The sequence below is a fragment of the Gopherus flavomarginatus genome, chromosome 5, assembly GCF_025201925.1.
Source record: "Gopherus flavomarginatus isolate rGopFla2 chromosome 5, rGopFla2.mat.asm, whole genome shotgun sequence".
In the NCBI taxonomy this organism is placed as follows: Eukaryota; Metazoa; Chordata; order Testudines; family Testudinidae; genus Gopherus; species Gopherus flavomarginatus.
In genome coordinates, this window is record NC_066621.1 from 122,455,347 (window position 1) to 122,476,015 (window position 20,669).

Sequence of the window (20,669 nt, forward strand, 5' to 3'; positions counted from 1 at the left end):
CATTTAATTATTTTATAGAAAGTGGAATGTCTTCAAGAAGAGAGATTGAGGGAGTCCCGCAATCAGACTATCCCATAGTCCAGTTTATAGAGCACTCACTTAAGAGATGGAAAACCCCTGTTCAAATCCCTTCCCATTAGGCAGTGGGGGAATTAAACCAGGGTCTCTGGCATTCCAGGCGAGTATCCTAACTGCCAGGCTAAAGGTTATAAGGGAGCCAGTCTCTCCCTCTGGCTGTTTTGTGTGCAGTTAGGCATGTTCTGGGCACAGCTGCTGGATCAGGCCCCATCTGTGAGCTGGCCAGGGCAACACCCATCTTCAGCTGGTTTGAAGATTGTGCGGGGGCTTAGACATCAGATACATGTCAAGACTCCTAGAGCGAGGAATGGTGCATGTGCAGAGGCAGAAATTTAGGTGCCTAGGAAACTTTTACGTAGAAGGTTTAGGCGCCTACAGGGTTAGGCAACAGCTGAATGAGGTTTTGTGTTTCATGATAATGGCTAAATCTGGGACGAAGGCACCTAAATCTGGGGTCTAGGTGCCTAAATCCTTTTGTGGATTTGGACCCAACTCTTTTTGTTTTTATTCAGACTACAGCTTGGTTCCTTGATTCTTGCCTGCTCCTTACGTAGCAGTCCATTGAGCAATACATGAAGCATTTCTTTGATCTCAGCATGTGCACATCATCTCACAGTTAAGCAAACCCAATTACCACACCACTTCCACATTGGAATAAAGTTCAAATTTCTTGGTAACTTCCCCACATGGCACCCCATAGTCCAATACTTTAACTAGTACATTCATTGCAAGCTACAAATATACAGATATCTTAACTGCTGGTTGCCAGATCCTTAGGTGCTGCATATGCTCCTAACTCCATTGAAATCAGTGGTTTCCCCAGGAATTGAAATTAGGGGAGGTGTTCGAATTTACAGGGGGAGTGTCAGGTCCAATGAGATATATAAAAGAGATATGAATAAAGTAAATGTTTTGTTAGGATTATGCAAATTTAACATAAGGAAAATGCAAGTTACACCAAAACACATAACAGATCTAGATTTCTAAAAAAAAAAAAAAATAATGAAAAAAATGTATTTAATTTAAAATTAACTTTAGAAAAGTAATCCATCATGGTATAAGAGGGCAGTCCTCTCATGGATCAGTAACTGGTTAAAAGATGGGAAACAAAGGGTAGGAATAAATTATCAGTTTTCAGAATGGAGAGAGATAAAAGTGGTATCCTTGAGGGGTCAGTACTGGGACCAGTACTGTTCAACATATTCTTCTGGAAGAATGGGTAAACAGTGAGGTGGCAAAATTTGCAGATGATACAAAACTATTCAAGACAGTTAAGTCCCAGGCAGACTGCGAAGAGTAACAAAATGGCAAATTAAATTCAATGTTGATAAATGCAAAGTAATGCACATGGGAAAGCAATCTCAACTATACATACAAAATGATGGCATCTGAATTAGCTGTTAACACTCATGAAAGAGATCTTGGAGTCATTGTGGATAGTTCTCTGAAAACATCCACTCAATGTGCAGCAGCAGTGACAAAAGCAAACAATGTTGGGAATCATTAAGAAAGGGATAGATAATAAGACAGAATATATCACATTGCCTCTATATAAATCCATGGTACACCCATACCTTGAATATTGTGTGCAGATCTGGTCACTCATCCTAAAAAATATATATAGGAATTGGAAAAGGTACAGAGATGGGCAACTAAAATGATCAAGGGTATGAAACAGGAGGAGAGACTAAAATGACTGGGAATTTTCAGCTTAGAAAAGAGATGACTAATGGGGATATGATAAGAGGTCTACAAAATCTTGACTGGTGCGAAGAAAGTGAATAAGGAAATTTTATTTAATCCTTCACATAACAGAAGAACTAGCAGTCACCCAATGAAATTAATAGGCAGCAGGTTTTAAAAAAACAAAGGGAAGTACTTCTTCACACAATATAAAGTCAACCCAGGGAACTCTTTGCCAGGGGATGCTGTGAAGACCAAAACTATAACAGGATTATAAAAAGAACTAGATAAATTCCTGGAGAACAGGTCCATCTGTGGCTATTAGCCAGGATGGGGAGCGATGCAATACCATGCTCCAAGTGTCCCTAGCCCATTTGCCAGAAGCTGGGAATGGGCAACAGGGGATGGTCACTTGATGATTACCTGTTCTGTTCATTTCCTCTGAAGCACCTGGCCTTGACCACTGTTGTAAGACAGGGTACTGGGCTATATGGACCATTGGTCTGACCCAGTATGACCATTATTATGTAAAAATTAATTATAATAATAAAAATGTTTAGTACAGAAACTCCCCAATATAATGACCTCCCAAGATAGCAACAATGTGAGATAACAACCTTGGCAAATAATGCATTTTTAAAAATCTTGGCCTACTAGGAAACATTTATATAAGTTTCCATTCCCAGTCACAAATCTAGCATTTTGGAACAAAGTGACTAAAATATAGTCCAACAAACAAATGTTTATTTAACATGCCCCTCACTTTTCCCTCCACCGAACTCCACTTACCGGTGTTGTCCTTGGTCAGTGGAGACTCAGAGTTCAGAGGTGCTTTCACGTGAGTACATCTTCCAGATGGTGGACAAGAAGGCACTTTGCTTGTTCCTCCAGCTGCTCACTGTTCACTCTGGCCACGTCTGTTCGTTGTGCCATCGTTCACTCCACCACTCTGTTGCCAATGGCCCTGCGCAGTCACCTTCGGCTGCCACCTGCCACTGTGACCTCTGCGAGTTGGTCTCTTGAGGTTCCACCCAGCTCTGAGTGATTTCAGCTGAGCTCTCAGTGCGGGAACCTCGCTCACTGCTAGTGCGGTCTGGGTTGTCTCTTACACAAAAATGCTGTACCCACAGGAACACTGTCCCCACAACAGGACTAAGCACTTAGGCCTTGGCTACACTGGAGAGTTGCAGCGCTGGTGGTGGCTTTACAGTGCTGCAACTTACTCACTGTCCACACTTGCAAGGCACATACAGCGCTGTATCTCCCAGGATACAGCGCTGACTGTACTCCTCCTCTGCCTGGGGAATAACAACTGCAGCGCTGGTGATGCAGCGCTGCTCTGCCAGTGTGGCCACCAAAAGTGCTGTTATTGGCCTCCAGAGGTATCCCAGAATGCCTGCTCAGCCACTCTGCTCATCAGTTCAAACTCTACTGCCCTGGCCTCAGGTGACCCGCCCTTTAAATGCCCTGGGAATTTTAAAAATCCCCTTCCTGTTTGCTCAGCCAGGTGTGGAGTGCAATCAGTGAACCTTTCCAGGTGACCATGCCTCCATGTGCCAAACGAGCCCCAGCATGGAACAATGGCGAGTTGCTGGACCTCATCAGTGTTTGGGGGGAGGAAGCTGTGCAGTCACAGCTGCGCTCCAGCCATAGGAATTACGATACCTATGGGCAGATATCAAGGGCCATGCTGGAAAGGGGCCATGACCGAGACTCGGTGCAGTGCAGGATTAAAGTGAAGGAGCTGCGGAGTGCCTATTGCAAAGCCTGTGACAGAAACCGCCGCTCTGGTGCTGCCCCCATGACCTGCTGTTTTTACAAAGAGCTGGACGTGATACTTGGGGATGACCCTACCGCCAATCCAAGGACCACGATGGACACTTCAGAGCGCGGGGGGGAGGGAGAGGTGGAGGTGGAGGAGGAAGAGGGGGGGAGGAAACAGAGTGAGGGTACTGGGGTTGAGGGAGACACCTTGGAGTCCCAGGAGGCATGCAGCCATGAGTTCTTCTCAAGCCAGGAGGAATGCAGCCAGTCGCAGCAGCTGGTACTTGGTGAAGGACAAGCCAAGGAGCAGGTTCCCGGTAAGCGGCTTTTATTTTCAGGATGGAAATGTTTCGGGAGAGGAGGGAGGGTTAGGGCTGCATGCATGCATGCCTAGATGTGGAATAGCCCATTGATGTGGTCTATCACGTTGCAGTAATCGGCCTTGGTAATCTCTTCAAAAGTTTCAGCCGGAGCGCGGGCAATGCGCTTCTGCAAGTTTATAGGGAGAGCCACTGTGGTCCTTGTCCCAGTCAGGCTAACGCGTCTGCGCCACTGTGCCGCGAGGGGTGGGGGGACCATTGCTGCACACAGGCAAGCTGCATAGGGGCCAGGGCAGAATCTGCATTGCTGTAGAAGACCCTCCCGCTCTTCCCAGGTGACCTGCAGCAGCAGCGAGATATCTTCCAGGATTAACTCCTGTGGAAAATGTTGGGAGAGTGTTCACTGTAGGTGCCCCCTGCAGCAGTTTGCTTTCCCCAACGCACAGAAACCCCTTTACAGCCCTGAAGCAATCAATCCCCGTTACTCACCATTTCGGGGCTCCTGTGGGTTATGTGCACTCTCTTTGGTATGGGAAAATTATGCTAAAGTGAAGACTATAAACTCCTTCACTGTCTGAGAATAACTGTCTGAGATAAAAACAATGCTGCCTCTGTTAACTGTTGCCTTTTTTTCCCTTTCCACAAGTGACCTTGAGTTCTCAGCTGCCCGTGTTAATAGCAGCTCTAAGACTGCAAAACCTGCGGAAGAAGCCACAAAAAAGCAAAGACGACCTGCTGCAAACAGTTATGGATCACTCTGCCAGAGAGAATAAAAAACTGCAGGACTGGAGGGAAAGAGAAAGCAGGATCCGCCAGAGAAACGCAGTGGCCAGGAAGAAAAGCACAAAGCAGCTGATAGGCATCCTGGCGCGCCAAGCGGACTCTATCCAGGTGCTCGTAGCCATGCAGACAGAGCACTACCGTGCCGGCCCCGCCCCAAAGTTCTTTCCCTTGTGCCCCAATGTCAGCTCCAAACTCCCTTCCCCAGCATCCAGGTTCTTACCTCCACCAGCTGCCTCCAACACCTGTACGTTCACCAACCAGCACTGAGAACTATGACCCTTACCCTCTGCACTCAACCCCCATCACCATGCAGTACAGGCATCCTGAAGTGCAGCAGTCATTGCACAGCACTCCAGACAGGACATATTCAAACCTGTGACTGTACAGTTCCCCACCACACACCCGTGCCCTTTTAGGTTCCCAAAATGTCGTGTGTCTGTCAATAAAGTTATTTTCTTTTCAAGAAATGAATTCTTGGCTTTGAAAACAGTCTTTATTATTGCAGAAAGTCAAAGATACCTTAGCCCAGGAAAGAAACAGGCACTGCAAATCAGCTTAGGAAAAACAGATTCCTACTAACATTGTAACCACTGCACTTCACTCCCATGCAAGGCACCAAACATTACTGTTGGTTTTCAGCCTCAAATTCCTCCCTCAAGGCAACCCTAATCCTTGAAGCCCTGTGCTGGGCCTCTCTAGTAGCCCTGCTCTCTGGCTGTGCAAATTCAGCCTCCAGGCGTTGAACCTCTGAGTTCCATGCCTGACTGAATGTTTCTCCCTTCCCTTCACAAATATTATGGAGGGTACAGAACGTGGATATAACCGCAGGGATGCTGCTTTCCCCCCAAGTCTAGCTTCCCATACAGATATCACCAGCGCCCTTTTAAATGGCCAAAAGCACACTCCACAGTCATTCGGCAACGGCTCAGCCTGTAGTTGAACCAGTCCTTGCTCCTGTCAAGCTTTCCTGTATATGGGTTCATGAGCCAAGGCATTAATGGGTAAGCGGGGTCTCCAAGAATCACAATGGGCATTTCAATGTCCCCTACTGTGATCTTCCGGTTTGGGAAAAAAGTCCCTGCCTGCAGCTTCCTAAACAGGCCAGTGTTCCAAAAGATGCGTGCATCATGCACCTTTCCAGGCCAGCCTGTGTTAATGTCAATGAAATGCCCACGGTGATCCATAAGCGCTGGAGAACCATAGAGAAATATCCCTTCCGATTAACATGCTTGGATGTTAGGTGGCGTGGTGCCAGAATAGGAGTGTGTGTCCCATCTCTCGCCTCTCCACAGTTAGGGAAACTCATTTGTGCAAAGCCATCCACAATGTCCTGCACATTCCCCAGAGTCACGGTTCTTCTTAGCAGGATGCGATTAATGGCCCTGCAAACTTGCATCAAAACAACTCCAACGGTCGACTTTCCCACTCCAAACTGGTTCCTGACCGATCGGTAGCTGTCTGGAGTTGCCAGCTTCCAGATTGCAATAGCCACCCGCTTCTCCACCATCAGGGCAGCTCTCAATCGCGTGTCCTTGTGTCGCAGGGTGGGGGAGAGCTCAGCACACAGTCCCATGAAAGTGGCTTTTCTCATCTGGAAGTTCTGCAGCCACTGCTCGTCATCCCAGACTTCCATGACGATGTGATCCCAACACTCAGTGCTTGTTTCCCAAGCCCAAAAGCTGCGTTCTGTGGTGCTGAGCATTTCCGTGAAAGCCACAAGCAACATCGTGTCGTACACATCAGGCGACTCGCAATCATCGTCGGACTCCTCATCACTTTGGAGCTTAAGGAATAGCTCAACTGCCAAACGTGATGTGCTGGTGACACTCGTCAGCAAACTCCTCAGCAGTTCGGGCTCCATTTCCCACAGAAATTGCGCTGCACAGAAACCATTGGGAGAGTCACAATGGCGCCAAATGTGGATGGAAAAACAGGGACTGCTGGGATGCAAAGCGATGCATCACGGGGCGTTGGGACAGGAAGCAGAATGACCCGCACCCTTCCGTCCCCTTCCCACAACCCACGGCGCCAAAATGGGACGAGGTGCTCTGTGGGATAGCTACCCATAATGCACCACTCCCAACAGCACTGCAAATGTGGCCACACTGCAGCGCTGGTAGCTGTCAGTGTGGCCACACTCCAGCGCTGTCCCTGCACAGCTGTGCGAAGACAGCTGTAACTCGCAGCGCTGCAGACCTCCAAGTGTAGCCAAGGCCTTAGACCTGATTGTCAGTGATTTCAGCTGCAGTGGTCACTTAACAGAACAAAAGACTATCTATGGAGCCTAATCAGCTCTGTCTTTAAACAGTGGAGAGGGACAGGTCCCCACCCTCTCTCTTGATGTCTTCAAATCATCACAGGCTAGAGTTCTACTGCCCTTTACTCATACAATAAGAACGACATTTCATCCCCCATTCCCCCCACATTCAAGTGGTTTGTAATCCAACCCCAGCCAAAATCTATCACTTGGACAACACAGCTCTGTTTGCTGGATACCTAGGTAGATTAGGTGTGAATGTAAATATAATCTGGCCCTGAAGCCGTTCCCTGCAGCCCCAGCTCATCACTAGCTGTCAGGGAGAGCTCATTTAGGCTTTGCTTACAAATCATCATTTGAAATTATTAGGTTGGCCAACATCACCAAAATCAATGCACTGACATCATAAAAAACAGCTGTATAAGGAAGCGAGGAAGCTAGTCTATGTTCATATTTTTCAAATCTATTATACTTTTTCAGATACACATATTTTATCATACACTGTATAAGCTTTTAAAGTGTGTATTAATGTTTCAGTTTAAATTCAGATTTCCAAACAGTTACTGAATTGGTATGTAACTAGCTTACAAAAGTGGAGTGGGTGTTGGGGAAATTCAGGGGCGGTATACACCCCCCCCGGGGGGGTGTAGGGAAATCACTGATTGAAATCAATACGCGACAATGATTTACACCAGGTGAGCATCCAGCTCTGGATTTCTCAGTGGCTTAGAATAATTGAGCATTGCCTGCAAGGTGATTAATTTGTCGTCTTCTCACCTTCTAAACAAAAACTCTAGGGAAAAGAATAACCCATTTTATGTTCCTTCAGCTCTAACGCTTTGGGTAAAGAGTGGCCGCAGTGACATCAATGATAGCATTGTCATTGATTTCAATGGGGGTTGGATTTTACTCTTTCTCTGTAAGATTAAGGGTTTGCCTTCACTGCAAAGTTATAACGTCAGTGCCGCCCCTCACAGGAGTACCATCCACACACAAAACCCTTTAATTTAAGCCTGTGGTGCTTTTAATCTGAATTGGCTGGCCCATCAGAGGGTATTGGCTAAGCTTAGAATAGAATCATAAGAATATTAGGGTTGGAAGAGACCTCAGGAGGTCATCTAGTCCAATCCCCTGCTCAAAGTAGGACCAACCCCAACTAAATCATCCCAGCCAGGGCTTTGTCAAGCCAGGCCATTTCAGGAGCTTCTAACAAAGTAGCTGATGCACTCTCTCGTGAAAGTTTCCCAGAATCCACTGGTTAAAATTTGTCCTTAAAACGTAGAAAGTCTTGTAGTTTACATACTTAGTAGTATATGTAAAGGTGCATGTGTTGTACTAATCTGTTTATTCTAAAGTTCTAGGAAGAAATCACCGCCAGTGAGGTTCCCCACTGTCTGCGATTTGGGGGGGCGTGTCATAAACAGATAGTTAAGGGTTAATGTCTCTTTTACCTGTAAAGGGTTAACAAACAGTGAACCGGACACCTGACCAGAGGACCAATCAGGAAACAAGATACTTTCACATCTCGGTGGAGGGGAGCCTTTGTTTGTGTTTTTTGGGTTTGGCTTTGTTCTCTCTGGGTTCTGAGAGTAACCACTCGTACCTACAGGCTCTCTAATCTTCTGTTCAACTTTAGTAAGTACAAAGGTAGAAAGGCCGTTTAGTCTTTTTAATTGTTTTTCTTTATTTGCAAATGTGTATCTGGCTGGTAGAGGTCTAATATGTATTTGGCTGGAAGTATTTTAAATTGTATTTCTGCTGGAGGAGGCTTTTTCTCCAGTTTCTAGAAGCTGACAGACCCTGTAATATTCCATCTTGAATTTACAGTGATTTTCTTTATTCTTTTTTTCTTTTATTAAAAGTTTTGCTTTTAAGACCTGTCTGATTTTTCCCCCTTTGTTGAGGCTCAAGGGAATTGAGTCTGTACTTAACAGGGAAGGAGAAGGGAGGGGGAGAGAAAGTAGAGGAACCCACCTGATTTCTCTGTGTTGTGATTCAAGGAGTTTGAATCACGGTGATCTCCTAGCGTACCCAGGGCGGGAAAGATCTGGGAGGAAGAAAGGAGAAGGGGGAATCCCTTTGTTTAGATTCACGGAGCTTGAATCTGTATATCTCTCCAGAAGCCCAGGGAGGGAACACCTGGAGGGGAGGAGAAGGGGAGAGAAATGTTGTAGGACCCCTGTGTTGTAGGACTCAAGGAATTTGGGTCTTGGAGTCCCCAGGGAAGGTTTTGGGAGGACCAGAGTGTATCAGGGACTGGAATTCCTGATTGGTGGCAGCTTATCAGATCTAAGCAGGTAATTAAGCTTAGAGGAATTCATGCTAGTACCCCAAATTTTGGACTCTAAGGTTCAGATTGGGGAAAGATACTATGACAGGGCCTTAAAAACCTCTAAGGATGGAGATTCCACCACCTCCCTAGGTAACCCATTCCAGTGCTTCACCACCCTCCTAGTGAAATAATGTTTCCTAATATCCAACCTACACCTCCCCCACTGCAACTTGAGACCATTGCTCCTTGTTCTGTCATCTGCCACCACTGAGAACAGCCTAGCTCCATCCTCTTTGAAACCTCCCTTCAGGTAGTTGAAGGCTGCTATCAAATCCTTCCTTACTCTTCTCTTCTGCAGACTAAATAACTGCAGTTCCCTCAGCTTCTCCTCGTAAGTCATGTGCCCCAGCCTCCTAATCATTTTCACTGCCCTCTGCTGGACTCTCTCCAATTTATGCACATCCCTTCTCCAGTGGGATGACCAAAACTGGACACAATACTCCAGGTGTTGTGCCAAATAGAGGAGAATAATCACTTCCCTCAATCTGCTGGCAATACTCTTACTAATACAGCGCAATATGCTGTTGGCCTTCTTGGCAACAAGGGCACACTGCTGACTCATATCCAGCTTATCGTTCACTGTAATCCCCAGGTCCTTTTCTGCAGAACTGCTGCTTAGCCAGTCGGTTCCCAGCCTATGGCAGTCATGGGATTCTTCATTCCTAAGTGCAGGACTCTGCACTTGTCCTTGTTGAACCTCATCAGGTTTCTTTTGTCCCAATCCTCCAATTTGTCCAGGTCACTCTGGATCCTATCCCTACCCTCCAGCGTATCTACCTCTCCCCGCAGTTTAGTGTCTTCTGTGAACTTGCTGAGGATGCAATTCATCCTATCATCCAGATCATTAATAAAGATGTTGAACAAAACCGGCCCCTGGGGCACTCCGCTTGATACTGGCTGCCAACTAGACATCGAGCCGTTGATCACTACCCGTTGAGCCTGACAATCTAGCCAGCTTTCTATCCACTTTATAGTCCATTCATCCAATCCATACTTCTTTAACTTGCTGTCAAGAATACTGTGGAAGACCATATCAAAAGCTTTGTTAGAGTCAAGCTATATCACATCCACCACTTTCCCTATATCCATAGAACCAGTTATCTCATCATAGAAGGCAGCCAGGTTGGTCAGGCATGACTTGCCCTTGGTGAATCCATGTTGACTGTTCCTGATTACCTTCCTCTCCTCCTAGTGCTTCAAAATGGTTTCCTTGAGGACCTGCTCCATGATTAAGTTGGAAGCTGATTGGTGCTGCAAGCCTGGAAGGCTGGAGAAGTGAAGCAGCCACAGCGTGTTCGGGGTGGAGGTGGAGCAGGGGTGAGCTTGGGCAGCGGCGGGGTGTCTCAGGGCGGAGGGGTGAGCTGCCACGGGGGGGCGCCTCAGGGCAGGGGCGTGGCGAGGGGAGGGCGCAAGGTGGAAGTTTTGCCTAGGGCGTGAAACATCCTTGCACCGGCCCTGTGTGTAGACGTACCCCATCTAGCTCGGATACTAGAGCAGTGAATCTGTGGCAGAACAGGCTTCAGCATAATAAATACCCTGAGTGACAGGCTGGCTTGTACAGCCGACATTTAAGCCTGCGTTGCTGCGACTTCACTGCTCGGGTATGTACATAAGAGCTACAGTCACACCCTGAGACTGCAGTGTAGACATACCCGTTAAGGGGTCACGGCCATTATTTAAGCCCATAGGCTGGAATAGCAGAGGGAGGGAGGGAAGAAGGGGTGTGTATGTGTTAGAATTCACATTCCCAGCCACCCTGCATCCTACCCACCTAGAATCTAGTTACTCAGGCTTTATGCAGCAGAGGTAAATTTCACCTCTAGTGTGCAGTGCCCAGTGCCCATTGCTTCAGTGGGAATTGGGGACATCAACAAGTCCTAGGCTTGAGCCATTAGTTATCTGCCAATTTGTACAATGCCAGTGTTGCAAGGGTTAATTTCATGGAAAAAGGCAGGGAGACTTAAAAGCTTGGCAAATATGCTTGAGTATATCATTTGAAATCCATCTCTTCTCCAGCTGCCAGAAATACAATAGTCACTTGTACTGTTTTCTGTACTGAAACATGGAACACTAACATTTCAAAGGAGCAAGACAGACTGGTGCAGCAGCTTTCACAGTTCCTGTGTTCCAAGGGGCTTTATAGAAGAGCTACTAGTAAAATACTGGAAGTGTAATGAGTAGAACTGTTGTGAAGGGAACTCTGTTTTCTGTTCCTGAAATAATCATGTTTTCGCCAACTGTATTCATTATTCAGAAGTATTTGCTGAATGATTTGTTTGTAAAATTTTCACCAAATGGATAATTTACAAAATGGTTGTTTTGACTATTAAACTACAAGGCAGTCGCAGTCCATGGGGATGAGCATAAATACACAGGCAGACCAAATGTATCTTTGAATACTTGCTACTCATGGTGTGTGGTGGGTCACCTAAATTACACACGTGATCTGTGATTGGATTATAGTAACTTTTGGAGCAGAAAAATTGTGAAATGACAATTAGTGAACAACAAATAGGAAGCTTCTGCTACAAGTGTCTAAATGAATCACTGAATTTTTAGGGTCCCAACTCTAGCACAACAAATAATAATAAAACAGAGAATTCACCATGTTTATCTGCAAAACAATTTAACTGCTTTTTGTATCACTGCACCTGCTCTTGCACTGAATGTGTAGCAAACACAGCAGGCAGTAGTAGCTTACACACAGACTAAGCCAACAGAATCTGTTTTTAACTGGGAGAAGGAAGATTGACCAAGACACTGGAATTTCTCTTTTCTTAAAGTTCCATGAGTTCTTTAAACTTCCACCTGGATGCACTCCTCCACCACCCTGAATTTGACAGTTAGTTGGCCCATAGGAACCCCACCACGCCTGTCTGGTTAGCAGAGTGGCAGAAAAATCCAACACAGCTGCATATAGTGAGATCACATTTATGTCACTATTTGGATTCTCTCATTTTAGCCACCTCCCTCCTGTGCAACCTTTCCCCTAACTATCAGAATTAAAGGGACAAAAATCAGTTTAGGCCCAAAATTATTTTATGAAACTTTAGAAGAAAAGAGACCAAAAAACCCCAAACCCACCTGACTATGGACAAATGACTTTTCAGAATTCACTACCAGTGGAACACTTTTTACAGTGGGGGTGCTGAAAGACAGTGGTCCCCAAACTTTTTACTTCATACCTCCCCTTACTTGTGTCCGTGCCCCCTCTCCCCGGAGCTCTGGCTAGGACCGGGCTGTGGCTCCGGGAGGGTGCGGGGGATGCGGACAGAGATATGGGGGCTGAGGCTGGAATCACAGCTGGGGCAGGAGCAGAATCCCAGGCACGGTTCCTGTAGCCAGGACCCTGGGCGTGAGGCCAAGGGCAGAGCTCTGGGGATGGGTCCTGCAGCCAGGACCCTGGGCATCGGGCTAGGTGCTGGTGGCTGCCAGGACCCAGGGCAGAGCCCCAGGTGCAGGACCAGTGGCACTGGGATCCTGGGTGTGGGGTTGGTGGCTGGAACCTCGCACAAAACCTGGGAGCGCTGCAGAACCCCAGCACCCCTAGTTCCCACAACTATGTTCACTACAAAACAGTGTTTTTGTGGATGTTCTCCTTCCCATGCAGTGTGGTGAGCTTCAGTCTAACAGATTTGGCTGATGAGAGCCAAAGTGAGAACCAGAGAATGAAGTACAAATTGAAAATGAACCTAACCAAACTCATCTCAATGGACTGCTCTGAGGTCAAAGGAAAAAAATAAACAAACAGCATCAATAATGAGGGTAATTAACCATTGGAACAACTTACTCAGGTATATTGCAGATTTTCCATGGCTTGAAGTCTTTAAATCCAGATTGGATGTCTTTCCCAGCGATATGCTTTCACTGAACCAGAAACTATGATCTTGAAACAGGAATCACTTGGTGAAATCCTCTGGTCTGAGTTATCCAGGAGGTCAGATGGTTGTAATAATCCCTCATCATCTTAAAATCTATGACTATGAAATGTGAATTAGATTTTTTTAAATGTTAATTTTCAATCATCTAAAGCTGCTATTAGCAATATGGGTAAGATATTTAAAATAGATTGGCAGAGACCCTAGGGGTTTTCCACCTTCCTCTGCAGTGTGGAGCATGGGTCACATGCTGCTTTGAACTAAAGTAAATGGTGGATTCTCTGCAACTTTAAGTCTTTGACTTAAGAGTTGAGGACTTCAGTAACTCAGACACCAGTTACAGGCCTACTACAGGATTGGGTGGGTGAGGTTTGTGGTCTGCAATGTACAGGAGGTCAAACTAGATCAGTCATTCTCAACCTATTTCCCACTGTGGGACACACGTGCAGCTCTCGCTGTGTTATGTGGGCTGCATCCACACACTATATATACTACGGATGTCACATGGGCCACAGCTGTGTGTTGATTGGGCCACAGGTTGAGAACCATTGGACTAGATGATCACAATGGTCACTTCTGGTCTTACAGTCTATGTGTGATTTTAATCTTAAAAGGGTCCTTTCAAAACCAGAGCGATAAAGACATACTTAACTCCCTGCTTCCCCCCCCCAAATGCATAATTAACCTATGGAATTCATTACCAATAGATAGCAAGGCTAAGAGCAAAGCGGGCTTCAAACCAGGATTGGGCAATTATGTGAAGTGAAAATACCTGGAGCATGAGGGTTTATACTGCAAATCAAATGTAACTATGTTCTTATTGTCTGTATAACAGTGATTTTTTTCTGAATCTCCATTCTAGTTTAATGAGTCTGACAAGAGGCAGGTGGCATTTTCACCTATTTTAATGAGAAGCAGTGTCCACGCTCTGACACTGGCTAGTTATCAAATACTCCAGAGGCAGGTGCAAGAAACCTAGTAGTGGACAGTTATGGAAAAATCTGTAGGAAAAACTGCTTCCTAGCACTAATCAGTTAAGAGTCCAATATAAGATTTTCAATAACCATTATTATCCTCTTAGCTGCAGGTCCTCTACTTCACCTGCTGTGTTTCCCATAGGTCTGACATTCCACTGAAATCAATGGGAAAGCAGTGTTGCAACAGCTTTCTGACTGGAGTATTTAGCAGGACGTAGAGATGTTTTATGTGAAATATTTGGGAGCATGGCAGGGGCATTATGTGTGGATGTTGAAATAGCTGTGAGAACAGAGAGGTTGCAGGAACACAGTGAAAGAGCATTTCACTGTACCAATATTGAGAGAGGGAGAAAAAAGAGACAAAGAGTGTAGATCAGTTTAGGCAGAGGGAGGGTTCATTAGAAAGGAAGCAAAGGGGTGCAGGAATAAACAAAGCTTATTTCAGGGCATAAAAAGGGAAGGGTTTTTAAATAATCGTTGTTTGAATTAACTTTGGTTAAAGGGACAGCCTCAACTTGCAAGCTTATTTTCAAATACAGGTTAACAATAGCATCAGGTACTATGTCTGTCCTGGAGTCCCCCACCCCCTTTTGTAAATTTATAATCAAGAACTCTCCCCCGGTTGTGTGTGAAAGATCCCCACACAGACAAACAAGGGACAGTCTGTTTATTTATAGCTTGTGTATAGATACTTTCACTATCTTTCTCTTAGTGCTATGAAATGCACAAATTAAACCAATTGAAAAAAAAAGAGGGAAAATCTACCATGCAGATTTTCTTAAAAACTATGTGGACTCAAGTCTTCTGAGCCTCGCTAACAGACCTAAAATATCATTCTTAAAAAGCGTCTGAAAGCTAGGTATCTGGGGCCCTCTGCTGGTTGAATACACACCCACATCTTGGACACATCCCACTTTCATAGCCAGAGGCATTACAAGTGACAAGAGCTGGGGAGGGAAATGGATGCACACCTTGCTCCTGCCCCAGCGTCTGCCTCCCATACAAGACTACTATAAACACACAATGTGTTCTGAGAATTTTCAGAAAATGAAGCTAGTGCAGAAAACACCCAGCTACTTATTATGTGATGTGTCACACAGTCAACATATGACATCATATAGTTTGGGATCTGTCAGTGACTGCCCCTAAGTCTCCGCCTGGAGTTCAAGATGTTGGTTTTAATTAACCTATAAAGCCCTAAATTGCTGGAGGCCTAATTACAGAGCTACCACTCACTGTCCAAAGAATACTGTTTATGTGCAGAAAATAGACTTCATGCATAGAAATGCTATGTCTGGTTCTGTATGCAATGGAAACAATTTAGTATAGGCATATACAAGTTTAATATGCTTAAACACTGGGCAGCGAAATGATTGTCATGGATTCCTAATAGGCTTGCAAGGTCAGCATAAAATGTCCATGAAAACTTAAAAAATTCCTTATGGGCTCCTGAAGAACTTAAAAGTTAATTTACATGCATTTCAGCACATGAAATGTTGTGCAGGAGGCTCCTGGTCCTCCTTTCCCCTAATAAAACTAAATAAAACTAAGTTTGGGGTCTCTGAAGAAGCTGAAAGCTCCCACGGGGATGGAGTTTGGAAAACTAAACAAACCTAGGCCAGAGGAGGATATTCCAAACTGCAGAATTTGTTAAATAGACACAAATTAGCAAGGGAAAGGACTGCAGCTATTCAACTCAAAACCTTTTTCTTAAGTATATTTCTATGCATAAATCTTTCTCTTTTGATCACCAAGTATTGAGGGGCATAAACTTGTATTTTCAACATCTGACTTATGTACGTGACAGTGAATGTTATGAAAGATATCAGTGTCTAGTAAGCTCTGCCCAGAACATCCTAAGAGTCCCTGTCCTCCAGATTTCACAGCCTTTCCCTAAGTGTACATCACTCTGGAGTTACTGCAACACTCACTGAAAAGCTCATTAGTTTTATACTGCCTCCCTAGATGGTAGAACCATCTTCCTCAGGGCTTGGGTGCCTTTTAGGCTAAAACTGTTTTCTCTGAAGATCCCTTCCAAAGCCCATTTGAGGCAAGTACTGCCGTGCTCTTCCCTGGTAATGGCCCAGGTGCTGGAAAAGTGGTTTAATATTAAGAAGCCAGCCTTAGCCAAATAAGAAGGCAGGCAGCTGGCTGCCACAGCCTTCTCTAAGCGCTACTCCACAAATAGTCAGTTCAAAGCCGCAATGACCTCGCCAAAGCAGCCTTCCGCTCCCACAAAGGTGCATGTGACTGCTTTTAAAACAAGTGGTTATGTCTTCCTCAGCTGCTAATGCCATTCTCTCCCACTTAGGCTGGCCTAAAATATGAGCTGAACCCCTTGGAGAACTATTGGTTCCTTTCAGTGCCAGGTTTACAATGCCCATGCTCAGAAGGGGCCCTGGCCTGCTGCTCCTCTTGGCCTGCCCGTCGACTGGCTGAGGGCTCCTCTCTGGCCCCTGACCCCAGTGCACCTCCAGGTCTGGGCAGTCTTGGCTTCCCTTTGCTCAGCTTGAGGGTAAGGAGCAACTCCAGGAAATGGTAGTCAGGGGAATGCTTCTGTAACTTCTACCAAGAGGCTCTCAAGTTAAATTTCCTTTCCAGAGTCTTGTAATTTCTCCAAGAAAAATCCCCTGGATTCTAAAGGCCCTGGTGGTTTTTTGGGTTTGTGGAGGGCAGGGTGTTTCTAAGAGAAAATAAAATCACAACACTTTCTTAGGAAGGAAATAAAAAGGGGAAGATTGGAAATGGGTTGATAACTAGCCAAATTGTCAAGATCACTAAATCTCTTGAGCAAATGATACATTCAAGTCTCCTCCAAACCTGCTGCTATGCTGAAGGCATTAACAGTCTGCACCAGTAATAAATGCTGCACTTCCTTATGGGCCTTAACTAGGAGGGATGGGCTAAATGCACAGCTGATAGCTCAAAATACTAACACTTTGGTGAGCAACACAGGCTGAAACTCAAGCAGGAAAAACCTGTTTGTGTCTGTCTTCCCTTCCTCCCTCCTCACGGCCCAGCATGTTGTTGTGCTTCCATGGAAGCAGAGAATTCAGCCTACATCTGACCAGTAATAGGAAGGACTTTAATTAGCAACCATGCCCACAACTGGAGACCAACCAGCTGACTAAGATTTTCCAGGTGGTATGATGGAGGCAAAGACCCTCTGGTTGGCCTCCTGTATAACCCCGGCATAGCAAGTCAAGAAATCCTTGTGATACAATTGATCAGATTTGCCCTGAGACATCCAGCAATAGCTCTTTAGCTAACTTACCACTTGGTTTGTTTAGCACAGATCTATAAACCACAGTGGCCTGTGAAGATGAAGCCACAGAAGATGACACCTGTCTACATGCCAAAAATATCCCACAGCACTGAGTCTCAGTGCCTGGGTCTACAGACTCAGGTTTTTGCTACAGTGCTAAAACTAAGTGTGTAGTTGTTCAGGCTCAGGCTCTGAAACCCATCCTCTTCCCTAGGCTTCAGAGCCTGAGTCTGAACATCTACAAGACTATTTTTAGCACCATAGTGCGAGCCTGAGTCTGAAGACCTGGGCTCCGAGACCTTCTGCTGCAGTTTTTTATTTTTATGTTTCTTGCCCTGTAGACATATCCCTAGGGGCCAAAACATCAATGGTAGAAGACAAGACTGCTCTAGGGTCCAGTTTTCAGGGAGATTATGAAGTCACAGTGCCAACTACATTCAGCTGAAGTTGCAAGTGCTTGCACTTCTGAAAGTCAGGCCCATTCAGTCCTATTAAGTGATTAATCAGAGTGAAATGGTGAAGGAACAAGATCACACCAGAGATCTGTCCCACCCTCCCAACAGCTGTTTCCATTGCTCAGGAGTGGGTAGCTCTAGAAGAATCCACTCCTGGCTTTCCCCAATCTCTATCTGCTCCTGCTTCCAGGAGGTGACGCTAGGATCATGCTCAAGTCCAAGGTGCTTCATTTTTTCTATATTGGGAGCGGAGAACATTCTGCTCTCTGCTAAAGTCCATCTGGGAGAGGTTTAACTCAAGGTACATTTCACCATCAAGCCCAAAATACAGCCATGGAAGTATTGCCATTCTTTTCTATCCACAAGGGGAAAAAACCACTAGTGATTATTTCAGTTGGGTCACTCTTTGGCCTTTGTTTCACTCACGTAATAAGACAGAAACTCCTTCCCTGACCTTCCCCCCTCCAAAAAAAAAAAAAAAAAAAAAACAAACAAGAAAAAACCTTCAGAAGATTAACAATTATGGATTTGATTTTCAGTTTTTTCCTTCTCCATCATTAAAAATCTAAGTTCTAATGCTTCAATACTCTTGATTAAATCCTTAGTAGGGCTGGTGTTAGACTCACTGGGGACCAGGGCAGAAACTAAGGAGTGGGCCCCCACCTCGCCTCCCAGGATTGAACCCTGAGGCCTGGGGGCTGAAACCTGAGCTGCCTGGCATCGCCGCTTCCCCCCCAATGTTCCTCCAAGACCCCATAGGCATTCCTCACTGTTTGAAAACTGCTGCTTTAGGGTGATTTATTTCCACTTTTAGAGATTAAATTACTGTAATGGTCACATTACATTTACCCATAGTGACTCTATATATGTTGCAACTTGGCTTTGCAGGGCCCCAGGCAAGTGCCCTGCTTGCTACCCCCCTAAAGCTAGCCCTGATCCTTAGTATATTTTATTTCCAAGATTTTTGTTCCCTGGAATGACATCTGTTCCCTATGTTATAAATATATTAGAATTCTTTATTCAAATTCATGATGAAGTATCACCCCCTGAATGTTTACGGCCATTTCATGCCCCTGACCTGTATTAAAGCTACTGGGCTGAAGGTGGACAGAGATTATGCAAGGAACTTGCTATCACTTGCTTTAGAGATCCCACAGAAGATGCGCATGTTTCAGTTTGTTGTGAATTTGAAGCATATGTTTTCAAACAGAACTCTGGTCTCATACTGAAGTAGTTAAAGCAACTGACAACAAGGGAGGACGGTAGGGCTAATATCCAAGAGACAGCATCAATTACACATGCCTTTCACGAGCAAGGTTTAGTGGTCATTTTATAGCATTGTAATCAGCAAACTTGAGGCTTTCTCCCATGGCAGAATATGATAACTTCCCCCTTGACCACAATGTGAGTGATTCAATAGCCTGTGTGCACAAACAATGGAAAAAGGGTTGCCAACTTTCTGCTTGCAGAAAACTGTACACCATTGCCCTGCCCCTTCTCTGAGGCCCTGCCCCTACTCCACCCCTTCTGAGGCCCCGCCCATCGCTCACTCCATCCCACACCCTCGCTCCCTCGCTCATTTTCACTGGGCTGGGGCAAAGGGGGATGCAGGAGGGGATGAGGGCTCTGGCTGGGGGTACAGGCTCTGATGTGGGGCTAGGGATGAGGGCTTTGGGGTACAGGAGGTGGCTCAGGGTGTGGGCTCCAGGCAGTGCTTACATCAGGTGGCTCCCAGAAGTGGCCAATATTTCCCTCCGGCTCCTAGGTGCCCGTCTGCCCCCACAGTTCCAATTAACCACAGCACTCAAGGCTGCACCTCCCCCTAGGAGCTGGAGGGAAACACTGGGTGCTTCTGAGAGCCACGCCTTGGCCCCGCTGTGCCGCTGACCAGAGCCACCAGGATCTCTTTTCAGCCGGGTGTTCTGGTCAAAACCGGATGCCTGGCAACCCTAGATGTGTATTCCAGTTAGGTCTGTGTGCACTTAGTGTGCTGGAGTGGGAGCATTTTCCTAGCAGTACCTGTAGAGGGATGATGCTTGCACTTCATGGCCATAGCCCCTTCCCTGGGTATATGAGGTGATGCCACCCCAACCCCTCTTGGTTCCTTTGCACCAAAAGAGATGAGACTCTGATGCAAAGAGACAGAGGGTGGGTCATGGAATACATGTCTTCATCACATCTCAAAGAACCAGTTACAGTAAGTAACCATTTCTTCCTCTTCTTTGAGCAGATCCAGCCATGCATTCCACTTAGATGACTCACAATCAATACCCCTCCCAGGAGGCGGGGCTCAGAGTTTGTCTAAACGAGGACTGTAGCATCACCCTTCCCAAGGTCGTATCCACCCTGGAAGATGCAGTAATGGCATGAGGTTCATAAAAGCATGTACGGAAGACCATGTAGCATCCCTGAAAACATCCCAGATGGAAACGTATTGACATTTCTTGCACTCTCATTGAATGAGTTCACACCCTCTGAGGGGGTGTAGCCAAAGCTATTTCATGCACAGTCTTGATACAGGATGTTATCCATCTAGAGATAATCTGTGAAGAGTCTGTGCTTAACCCTTCATAAGATCTGCATATGACACAAACAGGCGAAGTGAAGCACAAAATGGTTTAGTCCTGTCCTAATAGAAGGCTGGACATTGCCTAATGTATGGAGATGCTGTTCCTCTGGAGACTAATGTGGCTTAGGAAAGAATACAGGTAAGTATACCAGCTGGTTCAAATGGAACTGAGAAACCTCCTAATGACCACATCCAAAATTTTTGTCTAAAGTCACCTTGTCTTGGAGAATTGTGTACAAGGAGGCTTTGCCATCAAAACCTGCAACTCACACACTCTCATTGTGGATGTTATTGCTACCAGGAATGCA